At 40.2% G+C, this 12,005-nt stretch overlaps 1 pseudogene; it reads left to right on the forward strand.

Annotated features, from left to right (window-relative positions):
• Positions 1–7,870: 7,870 nt before the first annotated feature.
• LOC143220630 (uncharacterized) lies at positions 7,871–9,504 on the forward strand (annotated as a pseudogene).
• The last annotated feature ends 2,501 nt before the right edge of the window (positions 9,505–12,005 follow it).

The raw sequence follows: 12,005 nt of genomic DNA on the forward strand, positions 1-12,005 counted from the left end.
TCCGCTGAGGAGTATTCGTAATTGATACTTCTATTCACGGTTTGAATATTAAAGTTGAACGTTAAATTGTTTGAGCGCGTTGCCAATTTGTATAACGTCAAACGCATTACTGGAGACCATACTCGCCGAAAGCCTAACCAGCTGTATCGATAGTATAACTTCGTGTTCAATAAACAAAATTAGTATTCCTCACAGTGATGGGCACCTTATCTTCGTGTATGAATTAGAAGATCGAGGGACAAATCGTTCGAGAACATTACCACCCACTGTGAGAGATGACCAGCTAAGTAATAGCTTCACCTATCCTGTGATTCCATTGTAAAGCCAGGTATTCCGGATGTTCATTTGCTGAACCGTATTGGCAATAGACACCCTCAATTTACGGGTCGAATATTAATGTGGATTGTCAAACTATTTCAGTGCCATGCCAATTTCTATAGAGACGAACGCTTTACTGGAGAACGAACGCTTACACGTCGAAAGCCGAACCCGCTGTATCCAGAGTATAACTTCGTAATAAGAAAATTAAATTTGTATTCATTACAGTGGTGGGCACCTTATCTTCTGTACGAATTAGAAGATCGAGTGTCAAACGGTGCGATATCATTACCACGTTCTCTGAGTATCGAACGGATAAGACAACAGTTTATGTTATCCTGTGGTTCCTAGACAAAGGCCATCTATTCCGTGAGTATATTCCCTGTGCAGTGATAGCAACAGACACCTTAAGTCAGGGTTTTAATATTAAAGTAGAACGTCAAACTCTTTGTGGGCGTTACAAACTGGTATAAAGTCAAACGTTTTACTGGAGACATCAACCACGGAAGATCTAACCCGCTGTATCGAGAGCATAACATGGCGTTCAGAGGGACGAATTAGTATATATTTTAATGACGGGCACCATAACTTCATGTATCAAGCAGAAGATTGAGGGACAGATGGTTCCACAACGGTGCCATCCTGTTTAAGAATCAAACGGCTATAGCAACAGCTTCCTCTGTCCGATGATTCCGAGAGTATAATCAGGTATTCCGCATGTAAATCTGCTGTTCAGTGTGGACATTCAGCATCCTATTTCACAGTATGAATATTAAAGTACGCAGTAAAACCCTTGTAGCACGATATATATTGTTGAAGATTCAAACTTTTAACCGACGAAGCAAACACGCTTTGTCGAGAGTATAACTTCGTGTTCAAAGAAAGAAATTAGCACTTATTTCAGTGACATTCACCTTCTTGCATGAATTATGAGATCGAGGGGCAAGCAGTTCAAGAACGTTACCGCCATCTTTGTTGTTCGAACGGATAAGACAATTGCTACACCTATCCTGTCATTCCGAGAGTCAAACCAGGTATTCCGGGAGAATATCCGCTGAACCTTAATGGCAATAGCTACCTCATTCACGGTTTGAATATTACAGTAGAGCGACAAACCGCTTGAGAGCGCTGCCAATTTGTATAAAGTCAAAGGTTATACCCGATGGCCTTACCTTCCGCGAACCTCACCACCTTCATCTAGAGTATCAGTTTGTGTTCAGAGAAAGAAATTAGTATTCATTTCTGTGACGGACATGTTAACATCATGTGTGAATTATAAGATCGATGGTCAAACCGTTCGAGAACGTTACCAACTTCTGTGAGAGTCGAACGGATAAGTCAATAGCCTCAACCATCCTGTGATTCCGAGAGACAAACCAGGTATTGCTGAAGTAAATACGCTCATGAGTATTGCCAATTGACACGTTAATTCCCGGTTTGAGTAAAAAAGTAGAGCGTCAAGCCGTTTCCGAATATTGCAAATTGGTATAAGGTCAAAAACATTACCGATGACCATACCACCGGAGAAGCAGCATCGCCGTTTCGAGAGTATGACTTCATGTTTAGAGAAAGAAAGTAGTTTTCATTTCAGTGACGGGCTCATTCAGTTCATGTATGAATTAGACGAGCGATGGTCAAATCTTTCGAGAACGTTACCACCTACAGTGACAGACGCCCAGCAAAGTCAGTGGCATCACCTATCCTCTGATTCCGAAAGTCACACCAGACGTACCGGTGTAAAGACGTTGTACAGTATTGGGAATTGTCACTTTAATTCACGGTTTGAATATTCACGTAGTGCGTCAAACCAGTTGAGAACGTTACCTTTTGCTACAAAGTCAAACGTCTTATCGAAGACCTTACCCTCCGAAAAACTAACCAGCTGTATCGATGATATAACTTCGTGTTCAGAGAAAGAAATTAGTCTCAATTTCAGTGACGGGTACCTTAGTATCATCTATGAATTAGAAGATCGAGTGTCAGACCGATCGAGAACGTTCCCACCTTCTTTGAGGGTCGCACAGACACGACAATAGTTTCACATATCCTGCGAATGCTGGAGACAGACGAGATTTTCCGCGACATATCCTGCTGTACAGTATTGGAATTAGACACGCTATATCAGGTTACCAATAATACGGAGCAGTGTCATACCATTGCAGATAGCTACCTATTACTATAAAGTCAACCCTTTTACAGAAGGCCTCACCTTGCAAGAGTCTATCCCGGTGTATTTAGATTATAACTTCGCGGTCAGATAAGGAAATTAGTATATAGCTTGGTGAAGGCACCCTTAGTTTGATGTATGAATAAGAAGATCGGGTGCCAAACCGAACGAGAGCGTAACCATCTTCCTTGGGAGAAGAACGGCAGAGGCACTAGAATCACCTACACGTGGTACCGAGAGTCAAGCTTGAAATTCGAGGTGTAAATCCACTGAGCAGTATTCGCAGTAGACACATTAATTCGCGCCATGAACATTAAAGGAAAGACAAATCGTAGCAGATCGTTACAAATTCGTATGAAGTCAAACGATCTACCGAAGACCTTACCCGCCGAAAAAATAACCCCCTGTATCACAAGTAGAACTTCCTGTTTGAAAAGTCACACTAGCATTCATAATAACGACGGCATCTTAATTTCATCTATGAATTAGAAGATCGAGGGACAAACCGCTCGAGAACGTTGCGACCTTCTGTGAGAGGCGAACGGCTAAGTCAAAAGCTTCAGCCATCCTGCGATTCACAGAGGCAATCCTGGTATTTCTGTACCAAATCCGCTGAACAGTATTGGTCATATACCCCTCCATTCACGGTTTGAATATCAAAATGGAGTGTCAACCCGTTTGAGAACGTTACCGCCCTCTTTGAGAGTCAAACGGATAAGTCAATACCTTTACGTATCCTGTGATTCGCTGAGACGAACCAGGTATTCCTGGAGTAAATCCGATGAACAGTACTGCCAATAGACACCTTAACTCACTGTTAGATAGTCAAGTAGAGCGTCAATCAGCTTGGGATCATTGCCTGTTGGTATAAAGTGGAACACATTACCGATGGTCTTATTTTCGGACAAGCAATCTCGCCGTTTCATGTGTATAACTTCGTGTTCAGGGAATGAAATTAGTATTCATTTCAGTGACGTGCCTCTTAACGTCATGTACGGATTAGAAGAACGGTGGTCTACCCGTTCAAGAACGTTACCACCTTTTGTCACAGGCAAACGGCTAAGCTTATAGTTTCTCCTGTATTGTGATTCCAAAAGTTACATCAGATGTTCCGGGAGTGTTCGTGTTGTACAGTTTTAGCATTAGACACCTTATCTCACAGTTTGAATATTAAGGTAGATCGTTAAACTGTTTGTGGGCGATACCAATTGGTATAAAGTCAAACGTTTTACTGCAGACATTACCCTCCGAATGTCTAACTAGCTGTATCGAGAATATAACGTGTTGTTCGCAGGGACGAATTAGTATACGTTTTAGCGACGGGCACCATCATTTCCTTTATGTATTAGAAGATCGAGCGTCAAACAGTTCGAGAACGTTACCAACCGCCTTGTGATTCTAACGGCTAAGTCAATAGCTTCGCATATCCTGCGAATCCGAGAGTCATACCAGGTAATCCGGGAGTAAATACGCTAAACAGTTTTGGCAAAAGACACCTTAATTCACGCTATAAATAATAAAGCATACCGCTATACCGTTGCAGAACGTTACCTAATGCAATTGAGTCCTACTCTATGCCGAAGTCTACGCCACTAAAATGACTACTAATTTGTATCGCTGAACACAAAGTTATACCCTCGATGCAGCCGACTATGTTCTCTGATGGTAAGGTATCAGGTAAATAGTATGTCGTTGTGCACATTGGTAGCGTTCTCAAACGGTTCTACGTTCTAGTTTAATATTCATGCCGCTATTTAAGGTGTCTATTGTCAATTCCGTTCAGCGGATTTACTCCTGGAATGCAAAGTTTGACTCTCGGTATCACAAAAGTATGTCAAGCTATTTTCTCAGCCTTTCGACTTTCAAAGAAGGTGGTAACTATCTGGAACAGATAGATGGTAGATATTCGAATTCCTACTCGGTGTTAAGGTGCCCGTCACTATAATGTGTGCGAAATTGTATCTAAGATTACGAAGTTATACTCTCGATACCTCGGATTAGGAACTCGCAGTGTAAGGCATTCGGTAAAACGTTTGACTTTATAGCAATTGGCAACGTCCTAAAATGGTTTGACGTTCTATTTTAATATTCAAATCGTGAACTAAGGTATCTATTACCAATACCGTTCAGCGGATTTACACGTGGAATACCTGGTTTGACATTGCAATAGCAGGATAGCTGAAGCTATTGACTTATCCGTTCGAACCTCTATGAAGGTGGTAACGTTCTCGAACGGTTTGACACTCGATCTTTCTATTCATACATGAAAATAAGGTGTCCGCCTGCTAAAATGTCTACTACTATGTTCGTGTGATCTCTAAGCTAGACAACCGCTACAGAGGGTTGGATTCTCAGACGATATGGTATTGGGTAAAAAGAATGACTTTATAAAAATTGGTAATGTTTTCCGACGATTTGAGTCTCATCCTTAATATTCACGTCGTGAATTAAGTTGTCTATTGCCAATACTGTTCAGCGAATTTAATCCCTGGATACTTGCTTTGACTCTCGGTAGGGCAGGAGAGGTGAAGCTATTGACATAGCTGAGCGACACTTAAAGAAGGTGGTAACGTTCTCCAACGGATGAACTCTCGATCAGTTCTTGCGTACATCAAGATAAGATTTCCATCTCTTAAAGTATCTAATAATTTGTTTCCGTGAGCACTAAGCAAAACACTCGCTACAGCAAGTTGAGTTCTAGGAAGGAGATGTATTCGGCCAAAGGAATGACTATATACCATTTACTACTGTTTTCCGATGGTTTGACTCTCTACCTTAATACTTCAAGCGTGTATTGAGGTGTATAGTGCGAATTCTCTGCTTCGTATGTGCTCCTAAAGTACTAGGTTTGACTCCCATACTCGCAGGATATGTGAAGCTATTGACGTTCCTACGCCGCTCACAAAGTAGGTAGTTACGATCTCGTTCGGCTTGACTCCCGCTTTTGTTGATCATACATTAAACTAAGGTGTGCATGTGATAAAATATCTACCAATATGTTTGCGTGAACATTTAGCAAGACACTCCCTAGAGTGGCATAGGTTCACGGAAGGCATGGTTTCGGTATAAAGTATGACTCCATACCAATTATTAATGTTCTCTGACGGTATGACACTCTAGTTTAATATTTATAACGTGAATTAGCGGGTCTATTGCCAATACAGTTCAGCGGACTGATTCCCAGGATAAATAGCTTGACTCTTCGAATCACAGGATAGGTAAAGCTATTGAATTAGCTGTGCGACTCCCAAAAAAGGTTATAGCGCTTTCGCACGGAATGACTCGCGATATTCTTATTGATAGATGAAATTAAGTTGCGTGCCACTAAAATGAATAGCAATTTGCTTCTCGAAACAAAAAATTATACACTCGATTCGGCGGATTATGTTCTCTGAACGTAAGGCCCTCGGTTGAAATTTTGACTCTATATCAATAGGTAACAATCTGCAACCGTTTGACATAGTACTCTGATCTTCGAGTAGCAAGTTAATGTGTCAATTGCCAATACTGTTCAGCGAATTTATTCTAGGAATACCTGGTATGCCTATCGGAAACACTAGGCATCTGAAGTTACTAACTTAGCAGTACCCATCTCATAGACGGTCGTGACGGTCTTGAACGGTCTCACCATCGATCTTCACATTCATACGGGAATTTATGTTGACGTGACTAAATTGTATACTAATGTGATTCACTAAACATCAAGATATACTCTCGATACGGCGGGTTAGCATCTCGGTCGGTAAGGCATTCGGTAGAACGATTGACTTCATGGGAATTGTTACGTTCTCACGCGGTTGTGACGTTATATTTTAATATTCAACCCGCTAATTAAGGTATTTTTTATCAATACTGTACAGCGCATTTACTCGTGAAATATCTGGTTTGACTTGCGGAGTCACTGGCTGTACGGAGCTATTGAGTTAGTCGGTCGAATCTCAAAAAAGGTAGTAACATTCTTTAACTGTTTGACCCTCGATTTCGTTATTCTTACATGAAAACTACTTGTCCGCCTGATAAAATGTATACTAATTTCTACCACTGGACAACATGTGATACCCTCGATAGGCTGTCGGAGGACATGGCCATCCGTAAAACGTTTGACGTTATACTAATTGGTTACAATATCATACGGATTGATGCTCTACATTAATATTCAAACCGCGATAAAAGGTTTCCATGAAAAATAGTGTACAGCGCATTGACCCCAGGAATACCTGGTCTGTCCCTCGGAATCACACGCAAATTCCAGCTGTTGTCTTAGCTGTTGGGCTCTCAAAGGAACTGGTATCGTACTCTAGAGGTTCGACTCTCCACTTTACTATTCGTTCATGAAGAACAGTCGTCCGTCTGCCAAAATTTCTACTAATTTGTTTCCTTGAGCACTAAGCATGATACTCGCTACTGCGTGTTCGGTTCTAGGAAGGTAAGGTATCCGGTAAATAGTCTGCCTTTGTACCAATTTGTTGTGTTCTCCAACGGCTTGACTCTCTACTTTAAATTTAAACCGCGAATTATTGTGTATATTGCCAGTACTGTAGGGTGCATTTAATTCCGTAATACCTGGTTCGGCTCTCGGACTCATAGGATAGACCAAGCTATGGACTTAGCTGTTCGACTTCGAAATATGTCGGCATCTTTCTTGACCGGATTGACACTAGGTTATCTAATTCGTGCAAGAAATTAAGGTGCCCGTCTCTAAAGTGAACACTAATGTGTTTCTTTGAGGACGAAGCAGTATTCCAGATACAGCGGGTTAGATTCTCGGAAGATAAGGTCTTCGGTAGAATGTATGTCTTCATACCAATGTGAAGCGTCCTACAACGGCTTGACACTGTACTTTTATATGCATACAGTGAATTGAGGTGTCTTTTATCGATACTGTCCAGTGGATTTTCCCCAGAAATACCTGGTTCGGCTTTCGGTATCACAGGATATGAGAATCTTTTAACTTAGCCATTCGTCTCTGACAGAAGGTGGCAACATCATCGAGCGGTTTGCCCACCGATCTTCTAATTCATACATGAAATTACGGTGCTCGCCTCTAAAATTGTATACTGCTTCGTAACTCTAAACACGATATTATAGTCTGGATGCAGCTGGTCAGTTTTTCGGAGGGTAGGGAATTCTGTAAGAAGTATATCCTTACACGAATACGTAATGTTGTACATCCGCTTGACGGCCAGCTTTATCACTATTCCTACCAGGACCGGTCAAGTGACCGTTTCTAAATATTCAATTGGAATTTCATACATTCAACGAAAGTGAATCGCCTTTAAACTTTACGACCTTTCCTCATATATATGTATGATACATTTTTCAATATGCACTTATTTTTTGTATTGCTTATTTTCTGAGAAATATTTGTAGCCTGTCTAACGTACCATGACCGGTCATTTGACCGGTAGTATAATTTTTGCATCTTTGCAATCGTTTCTCTCTAAGACTCAATGCCCAAACTATAAAGTCGTTAGAAACGAAAGGTAATGTAGTTGTGTCACGATTATATCCGAGAAATGCCTTCCAGAAAATGGTTTACGGCATTTCCAAGTGTTTACTGTTCTCGCTCGACTATCGGGATAGCGTTGTTTACTTGCTTGATTGATATCTGATACGCTCCAGATCCTCGAATGATCTGACGCCATCTTCTCTACTATGGCGTAAAATAAATAAACATATAACTGAAGGTAATGTATAGACGTCCTCTCACGAATTCAAATCAGTATACTCTTGCTACTCGAACAGAGTGAATCGAAATGTGAAAGTCTCAAAGAGCATACTTGGCAGTCTTTTATTATTATTTTGTTATATTTTATATCGTAACGTGTTATAAGTGCAATTTTCAGAGTAGTGAGCAAGACTAATAATACGTCACAGTAAGTTTCACATTTTATCTTTTATTCATTTTTTCATCTACTTTGATATACATTTTCATATTTTAGTTTTTATTTCCTCCGTTAAATATTTACCCCAAAATATAAAGACGTTTGCGGAGTGCGAATGCATTATTAGCGAGTATTAATGATATCGATGCAGAATGTTCTGAAGATGATCAGGGAATTCCGGATATGGAAAATGACACTACGGAAAATTATGATCCATTTGAAACCGATTCGAACACCGATGAGAACGAAGAGAATATTTCGAACGTACGTATACGACGAAAGAGAAGGAGATTTTTAGTTAGCTCTGATAGTGAGAATATGGAACAGGCAAGTGAAATTGCGATGGTCGGAACTATTTGGCAGGAAGCAAAAATAGGGCCTAATCTTGGAAGAGCACCTTGTCACATTTTTAGGGAAACATCAGGCCCGACTGGGTACAGTAAATATAATACTATGAAAGGCGATGTTAGGACGGCATTTTCTCTGATAATTTATTAGAATATAATAGAACATATGAGAAAGTGCACAGAGGCAGAGGCATTTAGATTGTTGAGATATAAATGGGAACAGTCTACTGCATAGTTATATGCATTTTTTGCAACTATGTATCCACGCGGCGCATTTGAGGATAAGGATATAGATATATCACTTCTATGGAATAGAAAGTGGGGCCCGCATTTTTTCTCAAGTACTATGAGTAGACATAACTTTACGGAGATTATGAGATTTATTCGATTTGATGAGAGAAATCAACGAAACGAACGGTTACAAACCGATAAAATCGCTATGATTTCCGAAGCATGGTACAAGTTTATTTACAACAGTCAAAATTGCTATAAACCAGGTCGATATATTCCAATTGGCGAACAATTGTTTCCAACGAATGCAAGGTGTGGATTCACTCATTACATCCCCAATGAACCGGACAAATTTGGACTAAAATTTTGGTTAGTATACGATGTACGTTGCAAATATGTAATAAACGGATTTCCATATTTGGGAAAAGATGAAAGTAGAGGACCCTCAGTTCTTCCTGGAGAGTTTGTCACTGTTAAATTAGCAGAACCGTATGCTGGATGTGGAAAAAATATAACCACAGACTACGTTTTTACAAGCCAACCTTTAGCAACATAACTTTTAGCAAAAAAAACTACAATTGTTGCGACAATTGGAGCAAATAGAAAAGAGCCACCAAGACTGGCAAAACTGAAAAACGACGACATGGCACTTTTCTTAATCAAACTCTGTCGCTGAAATAACTGTATGTTGACAATTTACAAAGCCAAACCAACAATGAAAGATCAAATTTTCAGTTCAACGCACAACTCCATACAAGTTGAAGAAAATGACAACCGACACCGGAGACGATTCAATTGTATAATAGCACCAGATTTGGCGTAGATGTGACCGATCAAATGGCCAGAAATTATTCGGTAAAATCTAAATCTCGGATATGGCCTTTCCAAGTATTTTTTAATATCTTGGATTTAGCCGGGATAAATGCATTGGTGTTATATAAAGAAACTTCGGGAGGAGAAATTGCAAGACAGGAATTTCTATTCCAATTCGCAGAAGAACTTGCCATCGAATACCAACAAGAGCTCGGGAATGAAAATCAACTATAACAAATCGCATGTTCAAATACAGGTTCCCGTGAACGGAAAACATGTCAGATAAGGTATTGTAACCATAATAAGACGAACAAAATCTGTATAAAATGTAAGAAGTTCGTATGCGGAAAATGGTCAATTGAGAAGCCCATTTGGAAAAATACAACGAGAAAGAATAATATGTAGATAATGTACTGTTTGATAAGAGAAAATATATTTTTATACTGGTAAACTGGCTATTTGTCTGCATTCAATGTTCAAAAATGCAAGTTGTGATAGACCGCTCATTTTACCAGCCGCGGTAAGAATAGGTATACGTGAAATGTCGCTAGGAATAGTGTTAATACTCAAACCGTGAACTGAGGTGTCTATTGCCTATACTGCAGAGCGCATTTACTCTCGGAGAATCTGGTTTGACTCTCGTAATCACAGGGCAGGTGATGCTACTGACTTAGCGGATCGTCCTTCAAAGTAGGTGATTAACGTTCTCGAAAGAATTGACACTCGATCTTTTACTTCACACATGAACCTATGTTGACCGTCACTAAAATGTGTACCTAATTGTTTCTCAGATCAGGAGGATACACTCTCTGAAACAGCTGGACAGTTTCTCGTAACGATAAGTCCTTCGGTGAAGTGTTTGACTCTATAAAAATTGGTAACTCTCTCCAATGGTTTGACGCTCGATCTTGTTAGACATACATGAAATTAAGGTGCTCCTCACTAAAATGCATAGTTATTTGTATCGCTGAAAACAAGGTTATCCTCTCGATACAGCGGGTTTGGTTCTCGGATTGTAAGGTCTTCGGTAAAGAGTATGACGTTATACCAATTGGTAACGTTCTCGAGCGGGTCAACCCTCTACTTCAATATTCATACCGTGAATTAATGTTTCTATTGATTATACTGTTAAGCAGATTTACTCCCAGAATACCAAGTTTGACTCTCGAAATCACAGGATATGTGATGCTATTGTCTGAGCCGTCCGACACTCAAGGAACATGTACAGGTTCTCGAGCCGGTTGACAATCGAGCATCTTATTCATTTGTGAAGTTAAGGCGCCCGTCACTAAAATGTATACTCATTTGTATCTGTCAACACGAAGTTCTACTCTCGATACGGCGGGTTTGCGTCTCCGAAATTAGGGCTATCTGCAAAATCATTGACTGTATGACAATAGGTAACGTTCTACACCGTTTTGACGGTCTGCTTTAATATTGAATCCGTGAATTAAGGCGTCTATTGCTAACATGATTCGGCGTATTTACTCCAGCAGTACGTGGTTTGGCTCTCGCAAGCACAGGGTGGGTGAAGCTACTGACTTAGCAATGCGACGCTCATGGAAGGTGGCAACGAAAGCATTGAATGTCGATGTTGATATATATACAAAAATGTTGTGTCGGTCAGCTAAAATGTGCACTAACTTATTTCCATGAAAAATATGTGAGACATACGCTACAGTGTGATAGGTTCTCGGATGGTAAGGTACTCGGTAAAAAGAATGACTTTATACGAATTGGTAATGTTCGCCGTCTGTATGACTCTCTACTTTAACATTCATACCGTGAATTAAGGTGCCTATTGCCAATACTGTTCAGCGGATTTACTCCAGAAATAACACGCATGACTCTTGGAAACAATGGATGTGTGAAGCCATTGAGTTAGCTGTTCTAATATCATGGAATGTGGTAACTGTCTCGAAAGGTTTGACCATCGACCTTCTAATGTTTGCATGAAAGTAAGATGCCATCACTATAATGTATCCTACGGAGATTCACAAAACTCGATGTGATTCTCCCGTTACCGTGTGTTAGCTTTTCGAACGGTAATGTCTCCTGTAAGACATTTGACATTATAGCAATTGGTATCGCTCTCAAACTGTGTGTCGCTCTATTTTAATATTGAAACCGTGAATTATGGAGTCTATTGCCAATACTCTTCAGCGGATTTACTCCAGGAGTACCTGGTTTGATACTCGGAATAACAGGATATTTGTATCTATTGACTGCGACAGTCAAACCTCA

The sequence above is a fragment of the Lasioglossum baleicum genome, unplaced genomic scaffold (genome assembly GCF_051020765.1).
Source record: "Lasioglossum baleicum unplaced genomic scaffold, iyLasBale1 scaffold1326, whole genome shotgun sequence".
Taxonomy (NCBI): domain Eukaryota; kingdom Metazoa; phylum Arthropoda; class Insecta; order Hymenoptera; family Halictidae; genus Lasioglossum; species Lasioglossum baleicum.